The sequence below is a fragment of the Rhinolophus ferrumequinum genome, chromosome 12 (genome assembly GCF_004115265.2).
Source record: "Rhinolophus ferrumequinum isolate MPI-CBG mRhiFer1 chromosome 12, mRhiFer1_v1.p, whole genome shotgun sequence".
NCBI lineage: Eukaryota > Metazoa > Chordata > Mammalia > Chiroptera > Rhinolophidae > Rhinolophus > Rhinolophus ferrumequinum.
Window position 1 is genome coordinate 20,373,627 of NC_046295.1, and position 20,923 is coordinate 20,394,549.

Here is a 20,923-nt window from a genome sequence, read left to right on the forward strand (position 1 = left end):
CATAGGAGGTAGACACAGCCACAGCTGTGGAGCTCTCAGAGTGGAGGTGGGAGCCTTATTGACATAATTGGGTGGACCAGGAAGCTTATTGTGAAATGTCCAATTACATCAGTTAGTAGTTATAGCAGTGGGGAGCCGTCTCAGAGCAGTGTCAGGTCCTGAGCACGTGCCCAGTTCTTGGCCAAGCCTGGGAACTAGCCGCACACAGTGCCGAGCACCCCAACTTCACTGTGATACCTTGGGGAGGGGGGAGCGTCAAAAATTTACAGAGGGTCCAGCTGCTGCGTCAGATTGAGAGAAACCATGTGTGGTGGGGTTTAGGTCAGTAGACTAGAGAGGTTTCTGCTTTTTGATCATCATTTGGGGACCCAAGGTAGAGTCATGGGGGGTCCCCTGAACCTCAAATCTGGGAAATTCCTCAGAGCTACTCATATCAGGAGCCTTCTTGCTGCTGTTGGCAGTCCAGGAAGCATACCACACCACAAAGCCCTTGCACGGTGCCTTGGGCTCCTTGTGGGCTGGTGGCTTCATGTACAACTGCCACATGTCACTGTCCACTGTGTCGATCAGCTATTCCTCCTTCAGGTTTAGGGTGTGGGTAATGGCTTCTTCCACGTTCTCTGGGAGCCTTGTCAGTGACGCAGTTGGGGTCTAAAGACTTGCTCTGCAGGAAGCAAACGTCTACCTTGAATTCATCCATGATTTTGTGAATGGCTTTGCCACAGGCGCCAGTGATGCGGGCGTGAACGTGGCAGTGTAGTGGGACATCCTTAGAAACTATCTGTTCCAGTTCACCCACAGTTTTCAATATGGCGTCCTGGACAGCTTCTGTGTTCTTTTCGTACCCTGGGGCTGGTTCCCATCATCCTCATCAAGAAACTGGATGTTCACGTCATGCTCCAAGAGGATTTGGGTAATCATTGCCCCCTTTCTCCCAATAATTTTGGGATGGTATTTAGGGTCTACAATGATGCTCAGCTTAAAACTCTTGACAGCCCACCTGCTCCACCTGCAGCTCCCTCCCGTGTTCCAGCAGTCTGGCCTGTAATGGCGATGACGTTGGACTGCAGCTCAGGGGCCAGGACATGTGCATTCACTTCCAACTTGTCCATTATCCTATGGATCCTGCTGCCTTCAGCCTGATGAGGTACCAGTGAAGGTCAAAGGGCACGTCCACCTTAATGGTGACAAGGACAGCACCGCGAGGGCTTCCTTGGTGATCTCACACTCTTCCTTCCGGCCAGAGATGATGATGTCGTACGTCCTTAGAGAGCCAGGGTCATTGTCTCTCCCCTCCCTGGCATTATTGCTGTTCTCCTGGACGGCTTGCTGTACCTTCCAACTGGTTTCTCCTCACTGTGTGGGAATGTAGTTTGCACATTATAGCCCTGAGTAATCTCATGGATGCTGGAAACTTTGGGGCCCATGACAGATCGATGGACTTTCTGGGATATGGTGCATATGAGGTTCCCAGGTCCCCGATGATCTCCTGAATAAGCTTCTTGGCCACCTCTACACAGTCCTTGGCACTCTTGAGGGTGATTTTGTCACTGTGTGTGCTGGACCACGGGAAGCTAACCATCACCCCACCATACTCTTTAGCAATCTCCTGTAAGACTTGACCTCTTTGGATAACAAAATGATGGTTGTGCTTACGGTCTGCCAGCATGCCGTCTTCAACCACATTATCCAGGTTCTGGATGAGGACCTCCAGCTTGCTCTGGGCCTCCCTGAACAGCGTCCTCTTTCCCCGTGATGGTGATCAGGTCCTGATCCGTACCCTCAGCTGTTGGGAATATGATGCGGGCTCCAGTGGTGTCACACACATTGCGGATTTTGCCAATGAGGAACTTGTGGTACTCTGGCTTGGCGTGGATGTCAGTGGTGAAGCTCTTGGTTTGCTTCTCCTCTGCCAGGTGCAGGAGCTGTTCCTTGGCTTCTCCACATCTGAGGAAGGCCCTGATGACAACTGTGTTGCTCCCCGAACCTTCCACAGGGAAGTGACTGTGGACCTCACTACAATCCTCCATGATGGGAGATCAGGTGACCCTTTGTGCCAATGAAGGAGTTGTGCAGCTTGGCAGGGATCGAGACCTCCACCTCAGCTATGTTGGCCAGGTCTTTCTGGATAGACAGGAAATGACTCTGGGTGGCCTTGCAGTTGGCCCGCTTGCCTGTGATGACAATGGTCTCTGAATTGCTGTTCTCTGCTGGAAGGTCAATGTTGGTGTTGCTTTCTTCACGGATCTTTTACCAATGATGTTCTTGTGAAACTGTTTGAAGATTGGAACAGAGATTGAATAGCTATTTTCCACCAAATCTGCCATCATCTTTTGCATGCATTTTGTGCATTTTCCCACCTCATTCTTGGGCTCTCTGAGTTGGACAATATCTTTTTTTTTTGTGCTGGGTCTAGGAAGTTGATGATAACTTCTGGGAACTTATTGCGAATCTCACGAATGTGCTTGTGCTTCTGCCTGATGATTGTGCGGTGGAACCTCTGCTCCACAATGAGGTCCCTGGTGTGCTTTTTTTCCACATGAGAGGAAAGCTCCTGAGGAAGGAGCTTGCTCCCCCTTGGCCTGCTGCACACCCTGCGTGCCCCCCTCGATGCAGACCAGGTTGCTCTTCTCGCTGTCAGGAGGGATGTGCACAGACACCTTGTCCTGGTCTTTGATTCTGTTGATGTTGGCTCCGCTCTTCCCAATGAGATGCTTGTGGAACTTGTGGTCAGTGTTGACCTCCACGTAGTCCATCCGGTGACTCATCTTTTCACCATGGCTTTGATCCGTTCCTGGGCCACATTTACGTCCTCTGTGGGGCCTTCCAGGCTGATTTTGTCCTCACCCTCTTTGAACTGGATGTGAACCTTTGGCATCTGCTGAGTGATTTTGGTCAGGCTCTGCCCTTTCTTGCCAACGATGAAACGGTGAAGCCAGGAAGGAGCGGAAACAGAGGAGACTGTGAAGCTGATCGTCTTGGCCTAGACTTCAGTCAGCAACTGCCCTAGCTTTTCAGGCTCACCTTGAAGTATCAATCAGGGAGACGCTGTCTGAGGGCGGGAAATCCACAGAAACACCAGTTCTTTCCAACATCTCTTGCAAGGAATTGCCCTTGGGTCCGATGACATATTTGTGCTGGGATTTCTTCACCTCCACTACGATGGTTGTGGTCTTCCTTTTCTTCTCTTCATAAATCTTCTTGACTCGAGCCACGGCCTGAACCAATGGTTCCTTCTCTCCTGTGAAGATGATTTCCCTCCGGTTGATGTTGGGTGGGGGGATGTTGATATGTGTGCCTGTCTCCTGCATGATCTCACTGACCAGTCGATTATAAGGCCCACCAATGAAGGGTTGGAACGCCTTTTCCACTTCCAGCCTCTCCCCAGCAGTCCTGTGTGGCGAAGGTGAACAGGACCTCTCTGCACCCTCTCTGGCGCTCGTGATCCTGATGTGGTTGCTCACGCGATCTGGGCATGGGATCTAGATTTGGGTTGCAGGTCTTAGCTCCAAGTCTTGCAGTTTCTCTCCATTTGTGCCAATAACAAAGCAATTTGGTGCTTTTTGGGAATGGCAGCAGTTGCTGAGGCCTGCGTCTGCAGTCTAGCAACACCACCATTCTGGGCTTTCATGACAGCATCCAGCTTCCCAGAGACCATGAGGGAGAGGCCCCAGTCTTTGGCAAGAGACAGCTCCAGGTGAGTGCAATCCTCTGCGTGATCTCCAGGCAGATTGTTGCTTGTTTATCTTCTCCAAACTGGTTCCTGTCCTTATATTTTCTCTCCTTCAGGGGTACATGAAACACCTGAGTGATGACGGAAGACTTGATGGGTTGGATCTTGTTACTCCAGGCGCTGGCAGGTTCCTGGGCAATTTCCAAGCAAGCTACTTTCTCAGGGAGTTGGGGAAAAGCATTTCTCAGAGAGTTGGAGAGTTACTCTCTTCTTCTGAATTTAAAGTGGCAACTTTGATTTGTTGTGGAACCAGTCCACTTCGGTGTTCAGCAAAACTCTTTTGGGTCAAAACTGCCAAGGAGCTCATGGTAGATCCAGAGTCTACACACAGTCCCGAGTGACCACAGCAAAATGGTCAGTAGCCAGAAAGCCCACCCTGAGGCCACCTCTGTCAGCCTGCCAGCTTTTGTGCAGTGGCTTGCAGCCCGCCAGGGGGATACGCTGGCCTTTCTGAGGTTCCCTGCCCTCTGCTCCGATGCACTTGTTTTTCGTTCTTCCCTGGATGTCTTCCCTGCTAATGGTCCATCTATTACTGTAGGCAGAAAGAACAGGGCTGTGGGGCGAGAGCAGGTAAGAAAGGAAGCAGGATGTGAGGGGAAACAAAGGAAAGAGGAGATGAGATCATTCTTAAGAAAAGGTGCAGCTACAGCTAATTGTAATGGATTACAATACTATTAGCATTGCAGGGAAAAATTCTCTCCCCTCCCAACCCCCGCCAAAGGTCTCCATGACAGTTCCAACAAGTGCCAAGTAAGGACAAGGGAATCCTTCTTCCCATCAGGAAGGAGTGGTCAGCGAGGACCCACCCTGGGAACGCCTGTGATGCCTCCCCTAACACTTGAATATTTCGTGCCCTCATTCTAATAAAATCCTAAGTCTCTTCATTCTTCAGTACGGTTGCTCTTCTTCTGGGCCTGCCCACTCTCATGCCATTTTGAGAGTGTACTATTTCTTTTCCTTTAATAAATCCACTGCTTGCTTGGCTTTGTTTGCATGACTTATTCGGTATGTCCTTGAATTCTTTCCTGTGACGATACCAAGAACACGGTCTCCCATAACACATCTGGCAGCTCTCCTTAGTGTACATGCCACCTCTTCTTTGGAGCCCTCCCTGATTTCCTCTGCTGATTTAGTTGCTCAATGAGTTTCCACTGAGCTTTATGTAAATACAGCCATCAGAGCTGTTACTTAATGGCATAAATACTTGTTGGTCTTGACTGGACTCTGAGCTCTTTGAGGTTGAGGACTATAGCCTTTAATTTGTATCTCCATAAAGTATCACAGACTTGGTATATAGAAGTTCAAGGAATGAATTAAGGGAAGGTTACCAAGGTACTGCTCAGTGAATCTTCAAAAGCCATTCTTTTCGACATCTCAAAATTCAGCAAATTCAGGTAGGGGAATGGAATAGCTTTGGTGAAAATGTTCATATGTCTCAGTGAAATTCAGCCAAATTGCCTTGCCCGCCTTTGCGCGGTTGCTTTCTCTCCTGTGTTGATGTTATATGCCCAAAGTCACCTGAAGGACACCTGTGCTCAGGGTCCCGCCCCCGACTCCCACTGCCATGGCGACTCCAAGGAAAGTTAGCCAACGCCGAACGACTATCGTGTAGGAGCTCTCACCCCAATGTACTTTGTAGAGGTTTTCCTAGGAGACGGTTGCCTGCTCTGCTATATCAGAGCTCCTGCCAGGGCCCCAGATTTGGGGCTTCTTTGAGTGCTCTCTTTGGGGAGGGGCATTTTTATTACTCAGTAAAAATTGCTGTGGAATTTCAAGACATATGACATCTCAGTCCCTCAAGCTCAATTTTGTAGTGAGATGTTTCCTTGTTTTGATGTCTCCCACTACATGGTTCACATTTTCTCCACATTTTGGGACAACGGTATCTTCAGGGCTTGGGCATCTTCATGCTGTGGCCTGTGGCCCGTTTGGGCTGAGCTGGGTGGAGAGGGCTCTGTGTCCTTACGCTGCAGGCTATCCTTGCGAGTGAAGTTCTTTAGTCCTCAGAATGCAGTGAGGAAATGAGGTGACACATGAGAGGGGGCTGTCATGGGTGCTGGCCTCCCTGGTATGTCCTGAGAGGCCCGTGGGGCAGGGAGTCTGTCCTGTCATGGGGTTTCCTTCTCCCGTGGGGACAAGCTCTAGCTCACTCAGCCTTCAGCAGCCAAATGCCTCTGCACATCAAGAGTGTGGCAAAATGTAGAGGAAAAAGGTTTCAGAGTTGGGCAGGGCTGAGTTAGAATCCTGATTTTGGCATTTACTGTAGGACCTTGGCCAAGTTGCTGAGTCCCTTTTTTTTTTTAAATAATTATAAAACAGGTTCCATGCTCCTTGTGGATTACATGTGATAGCATTTTGGTAGAGGTCCTGATACATACCAGGAGCTCTGGAGTTAGTACTCCTGTTTGTGAATATCTGACAAAACATTTGAGAAATACATGGATGCACAGAAAGGGAGACTGAATCTTTGTTTTTGCCCGCCAGCCTAGTGAAATGGCTGAAATTACTAGTATCATGCTGACTCAGAGAGGGTTCCAGATGGCATGAGAAGCTTTGGTCTGGCCCCTTCTCCTGCTCAGGGGGCCCAACTGGAAGGAGTGGAGGGGGCAAGAAGCCTGAGTTCTAGTCCTGGCTTTGCCACCAACCACCTGTATGACCTGAGATGAATCACTTGCCCTCTATTTGCCTTGGTTTCCAGACTTGTTTGGAAATTGGTGTGGACCAGCCTTGCTTACTCCAAATAATGTGGATGTGAACATGTTATTATGAAAATACTATGGAGTATTTCATGACTAAGAACAGGAGTGAGTGGAGGTTGTCATTTCCTCTTTTTCCCTCCTTTCTAATAGCAAGCTGTTTAATTAACACCACTGCAAAGAAATAACCTAGAAGCGTAGAAGAGAAGCATTTCTGTTAAAGTGATTTCTTGTAGATGTCATCATATCCATTTCCAGAGGTTCTTGGGAAAGTCTTTGAAGTTGGTTTAACACTTTACACCTGCTCTGCTGTCAGGTGTTGGGCTCGTGGTTGGTCCGATTTGAATTTCACAAGCCCTTAGCTCTCAGATAATGCCCTACAGGATAATCACATTTTAAAGCTTAAAATCTCTTGACTCTGTTAAAAATGCAAATGTTAAACGACTGGAAAGTAATATACCAAAATGTTAACTGATGGGTACGTAGTAGAGTTCTGAGTGAGTTTTACTTTATACCCTTCTGTACTTTCCAATCTTTCAATAGTGGGTTTTGTTTTTGGAATAAAAAAATAAAATATAGAGGGTGCCAAAAAGTGTATACACATTTTAAGAAAGAAAAAAAACTGTATTAAAATTATGCTCATGGTAACCACTTTGAGCACCTCTTGTAATTGCAGAAGTCAAATGTGACTTGTATTCGTCTTTTGTTATTGGTATACGAGTATAGTGAGTATTACAATTTTAATACAGTTTTTTCCTTTCTTAAAATGTGTATACCTTTTTTCGGTACCCTCTGTATATGAACCTTGTCCCACAAATCAAACAAATAATAGTAGTGCTATTATTTAATATCACAAAAACCTATAGATTTTAAAAGTTTGTTACACTAGTCCACCTCAGTTTGCTTGCAAGTATCTGGAAAATTCCCAAAAGGCAAGCTTGGTGCAGCCAGGGTGGGAGACTTTCCTTGAGGTGCTGTACAAGTCACCCTCTCCCTCTCTCAGCTGCTCAGAGCTGGGGGGCTGGGGACAAGAATCCCCCTCTGGCAAGGCCTTCCTTACGAGCTTGGTGTTTAGTGAGCTCACATACCAGTTTTGGTGGGTCTGGAGGATTAATGAGCTGCTAAAACTTGACTTCTTCATCTCCTGAAGCTTCCTTTCAAACTATAGATTCCAAATGCGACCAATCACAGCCATGTATCCCTTCCCACTATACTTGTGATTTGTATGCTTTAAACACACACTCCCCAGCAGCGCCTTAGTTCCTACTGTTGATTCTGAGAGCTTTAGCCAAAATGTGCCAGAAAACAACTTTATGAATGAGCTTAGCAACCTCACAGCATAAAAATGACTCTAGCATAACCCAGTTTTCAGGCTTCCCTGTAAAATGATTAAACTTTGTAATTATTCTAATTTGTTAATCCTAATATGTAAACACATGAGTTAATCAGGAAAGTCCAAAACACTGAAATCCTTTCTTTTCTCAAGCAAACTCCCATTGTAACCGCCCCGTTTTGGGCCCTGTTGGTCTGGTGGCGAATTTCCTTTCTTTCACTCCTCTGAGTTGTCTATCACGGAGTCCTGCCTGGTGCAGTGTCTCTTAACTCACTTTCCTTCTTCCACTCCCTAGTTTAGGCCTTCATCTCATAACCAGAAAACTGTAATTGGTCTCCCTACTTCCAGACTCTTTTCCCTTTAGTCCATACCCTACTGCCAGATTAGTCTTCTGAAAATAGAGCGGATCGGGTCTCTTTTCCAATCCAGAACCTTAGTTGAGCTCTTGCTCATTGTCCTCACAAAAGCAAGCTAATTATTCAGCTTCCCAGTGCAGTTCCCAGCTTCATGCATATCCCAGGCCAAGCTCTGGAACATCCCATCAAGCCCCTGTGCCTTTTCCTCCCTAAGCCTTTGCTCAGATCCTTCACTTCCGGCATGCCCTTTCACCTTTGTCCACTCATCCCTGACATGCAAAAGCCTGCCCACTCTCAGCTCTGACGCCATCTCCTCATGAAGCCTGAATTTATCATGTACCTTCTTCTTCTCCCCTTACATGAAAACAAGTGTGTCCTATTTCCTTTCTCCGAAGTCCATTAGCTTGCTATGAAATTCTTCCTCTGTTGTTTTAGTAGTATACTAAACAATTTGTATACTAATCTGCTCAATTCATTGGAACATCCATTGAGTGGGGGCGAAGACTGTCGTAGTCTTTTGGGTCTGTCCATGGTCTAGCCTAGTGCCTTGATACCTATTATTTGTTGAATGTAATTGAATTTTAGGATTCAAAATGGCTTTTAATAAAACATCTAGAATAGTTTAAAGACAGATAGTAATTTTTCTTACCTTTATTTGTGAAGAGTGAAAAGCAAAAATTCTATGCTAGCCCATTTTAGTGTAGTGCTGTGAATGATATTATTTTGCAGCTACTTAAGAGGCTGAGGCCTGGAAGTCTTTCCTGTTTTACAACATAAGGAGACTTTCTTTAAAAAGAGAGTAATTTTGGCTCCATGAGAAAAAGGAAGCAGGGAGAAATGGGAAAGTGTAAGACTTTTGGTGTCATCCCAACATGGGGTCAGATCTCAGATTTTGAGCAAATTATTTAACCTCTGTGATAGAATCTCAGGTTCTCCATCCACAAAATGTTAATGGTATTTGTCTAAGCTATTGTGTAGATTGCAGGCTGATGGGTGGAAGCAGCTAGAACAGTACCTGGCACACAGTAGGCATGCCCAAAGTGCAATAATGGTTTATTATTTTCATAGCCATTGCAGACGGTTCAATTAGAAAGTGGGGCATCTGTAAGTGCAGCTGCAGACTGAAAACCAACTTCACATATTGCAAAAGCTCACCTTGCACAATGGCTTTTATTAAAATGTGAGATTGTTTATAAAGCAGAGGATTACTTGACAGCTGACCCTGAAAATGGAGCTGGAGCTCAAGCAGGAAGGGCCAGGTGTGCTGGGCATCTCCTCCTCAGCAGGCGAGCTCTTTGGGCCAGAAGAAGCAGATGTTTGGTTTTCTAGGATGACGGGGCAGGATGGGGTCCCGTTTGCTCTTTCACAGTGTGAGGCTGTGAAGTGCAACAGCATGAAAGGCTGGGCTCTGGAACTGTGCTGATGGAGCTCTCACATGTGTATAGCTTAAAACAGAGCTTTAAAAAAGTCATCACTCTCACTGCATCTCCATGGGGTGAGGGAGGGATGGAATGAGCAAGAAAGGACCAGAGAAGAGAACTGGGTCAATTGGACACTGGTTCAAATACCTATCACGTATATGCACTACTTCTGGGTGCTGAGGACAGTGATGGATGTGATAATGCAGAATACAAAGATGATAAGATATGGCCCCACCGGAATCCGTCCGTGTGTTGTGTTTTTTGAGTCCTGGACTCTTCCAAAATATGTTAAAAGTTTTGGACTTTTACCAAGGAAAATGTATACATACACACATTATTTTACATACAATTTCCAGGGCCTCATGGATCTCCTAAAGTTCATTTAAGGACCCTACGTTAAGAAACCTTTATGTAGTAATTACAATCTAGTGGAAAATATTAACACAAACGTTGGATTCAGAAACATCTGGTTCAAGTGTGTGTTCCCAGCCCTTACCAGCTATGTACCTCCCTGAGTGAATGAACGGTCTTGGACAACTTAACCTTTCCAAACCTCAGACACCTTATGGAGATGAGGATAAAAGCAGCAGCATCTCACAGGGTTGTCATGAAGACGAAAGAAGCGAATAAGCAGAAAAGCTATTAGACTATGCCTGGCATGTGATAAATGATCAATAAAGGATAACACATAATTATTATTAGTAAGCCTGCCATGAGGGAGCCATGGAAGTCTAGCAGGAGATTAATTCCTATTAGCATATGGGAAGAAAGTATGAACCACAGTTTTCAGTTGAGGTCTTGTATCTAAAAGAACTGTGAAAAGCAATGTGGTAGGTTTTTCCATTCGTATAGACAAGAAATTTATGGTAACTGTCTCATGCCTGTTTGTAAATGAAGGCGACCCCAACAGCATTCCATAGGGGGTTTTAGTGGTTATGTATTCCAAGAAGATGACCTCATTGGAGGGAATACGTTTCTGTCAATGACTAGCAGAGTCATAATTCATCAGCAGTAATGAACAGAAAGGAGGAGAAGATAACGGTTATGAGCTATCCAGGGAGTACCACGCGCCAGGCATTGTGCTAAGAGTTTCACATTTCTGTGGGTTTGCCGTGTCCTTTCTGGTGAAGCTTGATCGCTTAGAAGAGCTGAAGTCCAAAAGATAAAGGACTGCCACTGGATGTCCTTGGAGGTCGGCAGGCTGCGTGTGTGTGCGCGCGCGCGTCCGCACACAGGCTAGCAAAAATAGAGCCTCTTATCAGCTTTCACTCAGTTGACTGCTTTCTGAGCCATACATTTTACCATTTTGGAATGCGCCTGTTGAAAAATGAACGTTTATCATGCAGCGTGTCAGGTTACAACCACAAGATTCAGAAAAGGGTTTCTGAGCTTGGGGGGAGAGTTACAATTAACCTCGTAAAGAGTGCAGATGAAAGTCTTTCCCATCGTTACAATCAAAGACACTTTAGGCCACTCTTCCCCCAGAGGAATAGTTGCTTTTTATGGCATGTTTTAAAGTTTTATTTCAAAAACAGTCAGCGTCTTAAAGCGCACTGTTGTATGCTCCCCAGGCCTTCACTTACAATGTGTTTTCAGTTTTCTCAATCGTATTACCACGTTTCTGGATCCGATGTGAGTTGCTGCCCTTACCGGATCTGCACACGGAAGGACTTAGCCTGAATTTCTTGCAGTCAGAGCAAGAAGTCTCTCCCAGACCTCTCTGCTATTTTCTTCTGAGAGGAGAGTTCGAAGTCAGCAGTATGATGTTAAAAGAGATTATCTTTTCAGTCCTCTGATTTTTTTTCAGTCAAGGAAACTGAGGCCGAAATGAAATCCAGTTCTCTACAGTCCTTTTTCTACTGCACCCAACGCTCAACTGCTCCTCAAAATCAAGAAACCAGTTTCTTGCCCCATATTCTGCGTTGGAATGCTTCCTGATTGTGTCATGTCTGTGTGTCCACATGGGTGTATCTATGTTGCGTTTTAACTTATGTACTTAAATATCATATGTCTTTTTCAAGATGTAGAAACTGTGACTAATTGCCTTTTAATAATATTTTCACCGAGCACCTAAACGTTGGAGGAAATGACTAATAGCCTGACGGTATCTAGGGTGTTACAGTAACTGCTGTGGTCAGTTTGCAACTGTGTTTGCATGGAATTTCGAGGTCAGTGAATGTATTCACGTCTTTCTCTGTCTGCTTGCTTACTTCCACTCCAGTCCTTTCTCTTGGGTCTCACTGTCGCCTGAGCTCAACTTTCAGCTTGTCTTGGGCGCTGGATTTTATTGTTTGAAGAGCACTTTAAATGCTTTCTCCACCATAATAGGCCTTCTGACAAGGATTGGACCAAAGCTTGAAGTTGCACCCATTTCTGACTTTGTTTGGATGTGCACCTCTTATTTATACAACAGGACTATTGGCCTTCTTGCTACCGAACTCAAGTGGTTCACCGCTTGGGGTGTTCTATTCAAGAACAAGACAACTCGTTAGGCAGTTTCATTTACTTGCAGCAAGTAAAGGAGACAGGATTGGCATTCAAAGCTCTTGCTCCCCAACAGGAAGCTTAGCCATTGCGTATACACACTACATAATGGTTAATTACCCGTTGATTTCTTCTCTGTAGTTGGCTACACTTGCCTGGTTGGGTTCCTAGTCCCCCTTCAAGCTCATCCTGCTTACAGCTGCATCTGCGTACTGTGTTACGTTTTAATATTTATCAAGAATAGCATTTAGTAAGAACCACGTTGACCTTTGTCCTACCTACCATTCTCACTGGTCACTATGTCTGCAGTCTGTTCCTTGACCAATTCTCACTGCTGTCCTGCGTGAGCTTTGTAATGCACAGAGCCCATCTTACCAGTCACCTGTTAAAAACCCTAGAAGCCTCCCATCCCCTGGAGTAGGGGCCACAAATGGTTCTATTTCAGGTGCCAATTCCAAGTGCTGGTCATGGCTGTCTGAAGTGTGGGTTGTCTGCAGTGTAGTAAGTGCAATGGCTTTTAATATCTGACATGTGTGGGGAGAGGCAGTGGGAGCAGGTATGCCACATTATCCCCAGCCAAAAGGACAAGGTGTAAACTAGGCATGGCCCACACGACCTTTCCGGATCTGGTTTCTGCCTACCTGTCCAGAATCATTTACCACTGCCCAGGCTGCATCCTCCCTCCAAACACTGCTTCCCTCAGCATCCCCGTTGTCACGTGACTCTGCATCTGCCTAACTTCTGCCTGAAATCCCTTGCCTCTTGTTTCTCCATTGCCACCTCATCCTTCAGCATTGATTCAAGTCTCAATTTGAAGCCTCCCTTACCTTTTCCCCCTTAGCCAGACCTCACAAAATCACTTTCTTCTTTCTCTAGTTTTGCATTGCATTCTGTATATACCTAGTGTTATTAACATATTATATTATAATCATTTCACCACATGTCTGCTCTCCTACTAGACTACTTGGTCGAAAAGTCAGTATTGATTGATATCCTTCAATGTCCTAAACACGCGAGAAGCACTGCCCATCCAGGAAGTAGGCGGAGTGGGCTCAATGGAGTAGAAAGAGGGTGGGGTTTTGAAGCTGACTTTGTGCTCGTTTACTAATAGACAGGATATGTCATTTCTCTGAGTCTCAGGCTATTCATATCATAAATTGGGAATCATAATAGTTATGCCAGGTCGTTGGCTGGTTTAGAAATAGTATTTCTAAAATGTTAGCATATCCAGTAAGTCTTCAGTAAATGGTTATTATTGGTTATCTAGTTTAGACTAATTCTGTGAGGTGCAAGCAGGAATTAATTTTTTTTTTAATGCTGCAACTGAGCCTCAAAATATTTTCTTAGGGTCATAGATGAAATAAATTACTGAGTTAGAATTTAAACTCAGGTTTGTGTGTCTTCAGGGCCAGTGTCTCTTTCTTATATGTGTTTTCTTTTTTCTTTTTTTAAGCAATGGTCTCAAACCTACCAAAAAATTGTAAAAACAGTGCAAAGAATTCTGTGTTCCCTTCACCTCACCCAGATTTCCCAATTGTTAATATTTTACCTCAATTTTTGGTCACCTTTTCTCTCTTTCTACACATGCACATGGAAGCATACACATCTTTTTCTTACATGGTGACTCTGCCCAAAACAAGGATCTCTCCTTCTGCATTATCATTGTACAACCCACCCAATCACAGGAGGTCAGCATGGATACAACAGTACTCACTGTATAATACACCTACCTCTCTCAGATTTCTCCAAGTCTTCCAACAGTGTCTGTGGATCCTATCTAGGATCCTATCTAGGAACCTGCATCGCATTTAGTTACCACATCTCATTCCTATCCTCTAATCTGCAACCATTCCTCAGTCCTTTCCCCCATGTCTCATGGCCTTGACAAGCCTTTCATTATATAGGATGACCTTCCACCTGGGTCTGCCCAATGTGTCCTTATGATCCGCTCAGGCTATGCGCCGTTGGGAGGGAACCACAGGCATGATGCTGAGCTCTTCCTGGTGCATCACATTGAGATGTGCATGATGATGACCCATCGTATCACGGTGATGTTAACCTTGGTCATCTGGGTCAAGTTGGAATCTGCCAGGTGTCTCCACTATAAAGTCAGCGTTTTCCTTTATATTTGATTATTGTGGGGAGATATTCTTGTATGATACTAATATCCCGTTCCTCATCAAAACGTCACCCATCAGCTGTAGTATCCATGATTGATTCCCACCTGCATCCACTATCACCACAAGTTGCCAAATAATGATGATCTATTTCCACCACTTCTTCTACATGTATTACTTGGCTTTCTACTGCAAGAAAGAAAATTCCCTTCTCTCATTTATATATGTATTTATTTTATTTCACTGTGGACTCATGGTTCTATTTTATTCAGTGGTTTTTAACCTGTTACTATCATATTAATCCTCAAACTCTTCCCAATTTGAACTTCTTCTCTGCCTTTTATGTCCTTTTGACATATGCCCATCATTTATTAAGCATTTCCTTGTTTTCTGACACAGATGTTCCAGGCTCATCTTGGATTGAAACTTCCATGCCCCAACTCTGAAACTTCTTCAAATAGCTCTGGTTTCTTTTAGTGAGGGATGATATTTAGGAACCGAGATTTGCTTGCTCACTGTGCTCATTGCTCCTGTATACACACACGCGCATATATAGAAATACACACAGATACCCATGCATACACAGAGATACAGAGAAAATAATTATTTCTATATCTGAATGTATACTGGAAGCCCCTCCGTTCATACCATTGCTTCCAATTCCAATCCAACAACTCCGAGGTCTTTCTAGCCTTCTTCTCATGTTCAGAAATCCTTTCTCAAAGTGAGAAAACTGGCTCCTTTTATTTTCAATGTATTTACTTATTTGTTTGAAAATAAAAGTAACCAGTCTTCCTGATGATTTTTGCTGCCTCTTTGGTGTGCCACCTCCATACCTCCAATTCCTTCCTACCTGCTTTCTTGACTGTCACACTGCCACCAATATTCTCATAAGGCATAAAGGTCTCCTCTGCCTCCCCACAGTGTTGAATTCTGAGCCACCATTGTCAAGAAGTGAAGATAGGAAGTAATGGATATGTGCTTTTAGGCAGGACATAGGTGCTTTTTCTTTCTAACCCTAACAGATGACACTGTACATGGCAATAGGAGCTTTGTGAATGCAGTATGAATGAACAAACAGGCAAATGAACGAGTAAACAAATTTGTATTATTATTGTGCATTGTTTAATTGGTTAATGATATGTTGGGATTATCTGAGGGTGAGAATGGAATAGATATAATCAAAGCACCAGGAGGATTTCTAGCTCTTTTCACTGTTGTAGGTAGTAGCTTGGAAGGCTACAGAAGAAAGGGACCAGTTTGGGAACACCTGCTAAAACAGCCAAGGAATTGAATGAAACTCTGCTCTGGAGTCAGTTGACAGATGAGGCAGCCTGCTTGTCTTGGTGTCCAGAATAGCACCGGGCACTTGAGGACCCTTTAATCAGGAGGTGTAAAGATGAGTACAAATGCAAGGCACAGTCTGAGCTTCATTTTGTTTGAGGTTCGTGCGTGTGTGCACATGCTAATAACATAAGGCAACACTCCAGAATAGTTAGTTCCTGTGTGTTTTCTGACATTCCATTTGGCTTGAAGAGTTCTATAACACGTTGTCGGACTCTACTGGGATGTGCAACTTTATGGCAACTGTGTTGAATGCTAGTCTAAAGGTGCTACCGTGTTTCCCTGAAAATAATACTGGTCTTATACCATATTTCCCCCAAAATAAGACCAGGTCTTATATTAATATTTGCTCCAAAAGATGTACTAGGGCATATTTTCAGGGGATGTCTTATTTTTTCATGTACAACAATCTACATTTATTCAAATACAGTCATGTCATCTTCTTCTGGAACATCGTTATAACGTACTAAATGTGTCCGTCTGGCTAATGATCTTAACTGGGGCTTATTTTCAGGATAGGTCTTATTTTTGGGGAAACACGGCAGAGCTGTAGAATCAATGATTCCTTTCTAATAGTGTACAGCTGTAAATAAGTATGCATAATGTTAGTTTCGTGGATTCTTAAAACACATTACCTTCCCGTTAGTTTTCACTAACCCTTACCATGGTAACTACCCGTACTACAGTGACAAAACCTTATCAACATGCCTTATTTTGTTAGAATCATTTTGAGAACAGATTCTTTTGGGTGGCCACTCATACTACTCCCCAAACCTCATCTCTCTTGCCTGTTGCCCACTGTCGTGGCCAAAAAAGCCAGACGCTTGACTTCGTAGCCTTGCAGCTGGGGGTGGCTTTATGACTTGATTCCAGTCAGTGAGAGGGCTTATGGGAAGTGGTTGTCACTTTTCCTCTGGCCGGGTGAAGACGGTAGGATTCCTAGTGTCTGGGCTGCTGACACAATCAATGTTCTGTCAGTGAACTTCAACTCCCTGAGTGTTCTCTGGGTGGGAAATGGTCTCTGCCTTAGGTCCTGAAGGACTAGAAATTTAGTATAGGGCACCAAGAGGAGAAAGAGGTAGGGAAAGAGCAAAGGTGAGAGTATGCGGAAAGAGATGGAATTTGGTAGAAGCTAGGGAGGCTATCCTCAGGCTTCTCAGAGGTTCAGAGACTGAGACCCCAGGTCCACTCCCTCATGAATGCCCCTGTGAGTCTTTTGCAGCTGAGCTGGTTCTCTGAGCATCTTTTGCAGCACCAGACTCTCTACAGTCTGACTGATGACCTTAGCTTGTGAGCCTTTTGTATGCCTTCGGTTATTGTGAAATTATGTGAGATAAGACAGATAAAGAGTTAACTGTGCCTGCTATCTAGTCAGTGCTCAATAACTGTTAACTTTTCATACTGTTTTCTTTGAGAGTGAACAGATCTATTGGTGTACAATTTTTATACCTTTGTGAACAAAAGGCAAAGACCCCACAGAGAACAGTTTTCAGCCAGTCTAATAAAAATGTATGGTGTTTGTGTCTTCAGTGGTATGAGAAGAGAGAAAGAAGAGGGTAACTTTGTAAAGATTATAGGGTTCCAAGAATTTTATTTTTGTGAATCTCTTTTTTGTAAAGAAGGTTTCTCTTCTACCAGAAATCAAGAACGGAGTTAACACCCATCATGTGTGTATATCTGCCTGTTCTCTCCTAACACCTCCTCGTTCCCTAGAACTTTGCCGGCATCTGGGAGGTCCGGTGTGAAATGCTCTTTAAATCCTCTGCATTCTTCCAGAAGCCCAAGGGGTTTAACAAGTTCTGATTTTAGCTCAAACATATAAACTAAAAGAAAAGAAAAGAAAAGAAATGTGCACTTTCTGTAACTTGGTTCTTTATGCCAGAAATCTTTGTGTGTTTATTAAGAAACAAAACCTTTTGTTATTGGTTATTGGGCAATCAATACAAAGCAGAATATTTGTTTGGTGATAAGACAATACATTGCCTTTAACATTTCGTAACTCCATATTTTATTGAATGAGTGGGTTTCACACTATCAGTAAACTTTAATTTGTAGGGTTAAGACTATATTGAAAAAGTACAGTTGGGAAGAGGTAACTTAAAAATTTTCCCTTTAAACTAAACATCTGATGGGAAAAATCATTAGTGAAATCAGATACCACTTTGATATATTGCGTTATGAACATACAGCACAGTGAAGTAATTTTGTCCTAACTGCTTAGTTGTGGTAATAATTAAACTTGAAATTCAGCCTCTCGATTTTTGGGGGAGGAGAGAAAGGGGTGTCCTGTCACAGTGACATCGGTCCCTAAGAATCAAATGCTTGTTTAAAATATTTATGGCACACGAAGGAATGCATTAGGACAATAGGCTGTTTTTCTAAAATCATTCCACTCGTTGTTTAAATGGTTTTTCTTCTACTTTAATGACATTATAGGAGGTTTGGCTGAAATTTTGAAGAGCTCATTAGAGGCAGAGAAAAAAATGTAGATTAGCACTGGAAAATCTTTTGTGATGGAGGAGGTAGCAGTTGAAGTTCTGAAGGTTTCGAGAACTGAAGCAAGCAGCGAAGGGGGAAGGGGAACAGTTCTCAGTTGATGACGGTGAAGTTGGTAGCTTGTGAGTGAGCGCTGGAGACAGTTCTCACTGGGTGGATTAGGTACTGGTACTAGACTCCAAGCTTTCTGTCTGCACACTTGTGCTGCCAGTTGCTGCTGTAAGGACAAAAGTGCTCCTTTCCGTGGCTAGTCAGGTGGGAAAGGCTACTGGGTAGGAGGGCTGGGGCACCTCACACTGCAGCAGGGGAGAGCTAATCGGAGCCATCTCTTCTCCTTTATGCACAGCATGGAGACAGCTCCGTGGTTAGAGGAGGAAAGGCCCTCAGAAATTTTGACAGAAAGAGAACTTAGCATCTTGACATGGAGGTTAAGATACCTCAGTACCAACTTTTGGGGCTCAAGGCAATGGGACGTCTATGTAAACACTGTGAAGTGCCTGGTAATACACCAGACATTTGACAGCTTCCAGGCATTTCAGTAACTCCATATAGGACAGAAGGAACATGGCTGTACCCCAGACACATTGGGCCCCGTTTCTGAAGATGGAGCGCAGCTGTACGTGGAGTCCTTCTTGCTCGTTAGACCTTTGGCCCCACGCAAGGTTTCCTCAGTTCACTTGCTGCAACTCAAAGCAGAAATCTAGGGCTGAGGTGACGTACATGTAGGTAGGTGTGCAGAGGGAGTACACCTCAGCCGTTGGCTACTGTTTTATTTATAGAGTCACCCAGAACTTCCAGTTCTTTCCCCACACTTGAAGCGAAGAGAGGAGGCGTCTTTTACAAACAACTGCTTAGGGTAATCTGACCTCAGAGATGACAGCTCAGGGTGATCCTAGCCAGTCCCTGATCATTCCCCAGAAAGAGGCTGTGAAAACACAGCCCTTCATTGTTATTTATGCAAAATGAGGAACGTGGAGGGAGAAATTATGAAACAAATTAATACATGTTGAGTGGTTGATGTCAGCTGGCTGGTGGAAATTATCATGGTGTATAGCATAATTGTTGTCTTTCTACCTTAATTAATTATCTGAGATATTTAACATGTTGAATCATTAAGCCAGACATCTGGGGTTTTATGGGTAGTGGCATTTATCCAACTGTTTACTCTCCTTGCTTTCCAAGTAAGGTCCGTGCTCATTGGGTCCCATTTACTCTTAAATGTAGTAAGTCAGAGGCCACACAACCCCGACTCCAAGCTCTGTGATTACGGGAAGAGAAGGGGCTCATATTATGAGTGATCAACTTGAATTTTCCTCCGAAAGGAATTTGATAGGATGATGAAAAGAGCATCTTGAGGGGTCGGCAAATCTGGCCTTCGTCCTGGTTTTACCCCCTGATGGTTCTGTGGGATTGAGCAAGTCTTGAATCCCCTGGCCTTGCTTCGTTGTCTGGGATATTGGTGGGAGGTTGATAATCTCTGCCATTGTTAGCTGTTTGGGTTGCAGGAAGAATAAGATGAGACCATATGGGCAAGCTCTGTAAACTGTATGTGTTTTACAAATTGTTCACCTAGCCATCAAGAATATTTCAGTAAGCACGTGGGTGTACCAGGCATTGTGCTTACCTGGTTTTCTAGTAGTGAACAAGATACCCCTCCCACTCCTCCCAAGTAGGGCAACACATAAAAAGGCATTAAAAAAAAACATATTGTGGGATGAATGTTGTGATAAGAGTAATCACAGAGTGCTATGCAAGCAGCTCAATCTTGGGTAGGGATGAAGTGGTGGGTCAAAGACAGTTATTATTTTAAGATAAGATTAAAGAGGCTTTTTGCAATGCTTGGAAGAGAGCCTCGGGATGATTTGTTTAGCACAGCTGTTGGGTTTCATCCGAAATTCACAGGGTACTTACTAGATTTCTTGAGAAGAGAGTGAAACTCCAGTAAAGTATGCAAGCTTGCTGCTTTTTGGCTGGAGGACACTAACAGGCCATGTGGGAACAAGCCCAGTGCAGATGACACAAATTTCAGTGTGTGAGAAGGGAAGCTTCCTCTGGGGGTTGGCTCTGCACTTATCATTAGCTTAAATCAAAATCCTCTTTCGTCCCAGGTGGTTGGATTAAAGCCGCATTAGCCCTGAGGGAACTCTTGCTTAAGCAGCTACATGGTTGTTTTATGTCAGCCCTACCTCTTAGGGATTTGGTTTAATATTTCTCTAATTAAAAGAATTTAAATCCGCAAAATGAAAATAGAGTGACAGACCCCCATGTATGCATCTCCCAGCATCAATAATTATCAAGATTTTGCCACATTTGGTTTCACCCATTAATTCCAGATGTCTTATCATTGTACTCCTACAGACTTCATTATGCTTCTCTAACAGTGTGGACATTTTCTTACCTAACCACAATGGTATGATCACATCTTAAAACAGGATTTTTAGATACTTTTTCTTGCTCCCTTTCTCCCTAACATTTTATTATGTAAAATTTCAAGAATACAACAAAGTTGAAAGAATTTTAAAGTGAATGGCCATATATCTACTGCCTAGATCCTATCATTAGCCATGACGTATCTCTTCATCTCTTCATCCCATTATCCATCCATCCAGAACCCTATTCCTGTCCCATTCTCTGTCACTTCCTTCAAGTTTCAACTAAAAAATCCCTCCTGCCAGGAGGTCTTCCTGTACCCACAGATCAGGTTATGTTCACTCTGCTCTCTTCCTCTCTTCCCATTCACACACCACAGGCTTGTAGCTCCCTTCACAGTCTGACTTTCTGGAAAGTGGTTTTTGGGTACCATTGCCTCGTGCATGGGACATAATGGGTACTCAGTACAGGATTGCTGAAAGCATGCAAGAACAGGGGCAAGAATCACACATGGGTAAGTTTTGTCCATGGTGGCCTGACTCAGCAGCACATTGACAAACTGTTTAAAAAGAA

At 44.2% G+C, this 20,923-nt stretch overlaps 1 pseudogene; it reads right to left on the reverse strand.

Moving 5' to 3' along the window:
• Nucleotides 1–330: 330 nt before the first annotated feature.
• Nucleotides 331–4,040, reverse strand: LOC117031503 (vigilin-like; annotated as a pseudogene).
• Between the last annotated feature and the right edge of the window lie 16,883 nt (nt 4,041–20,923).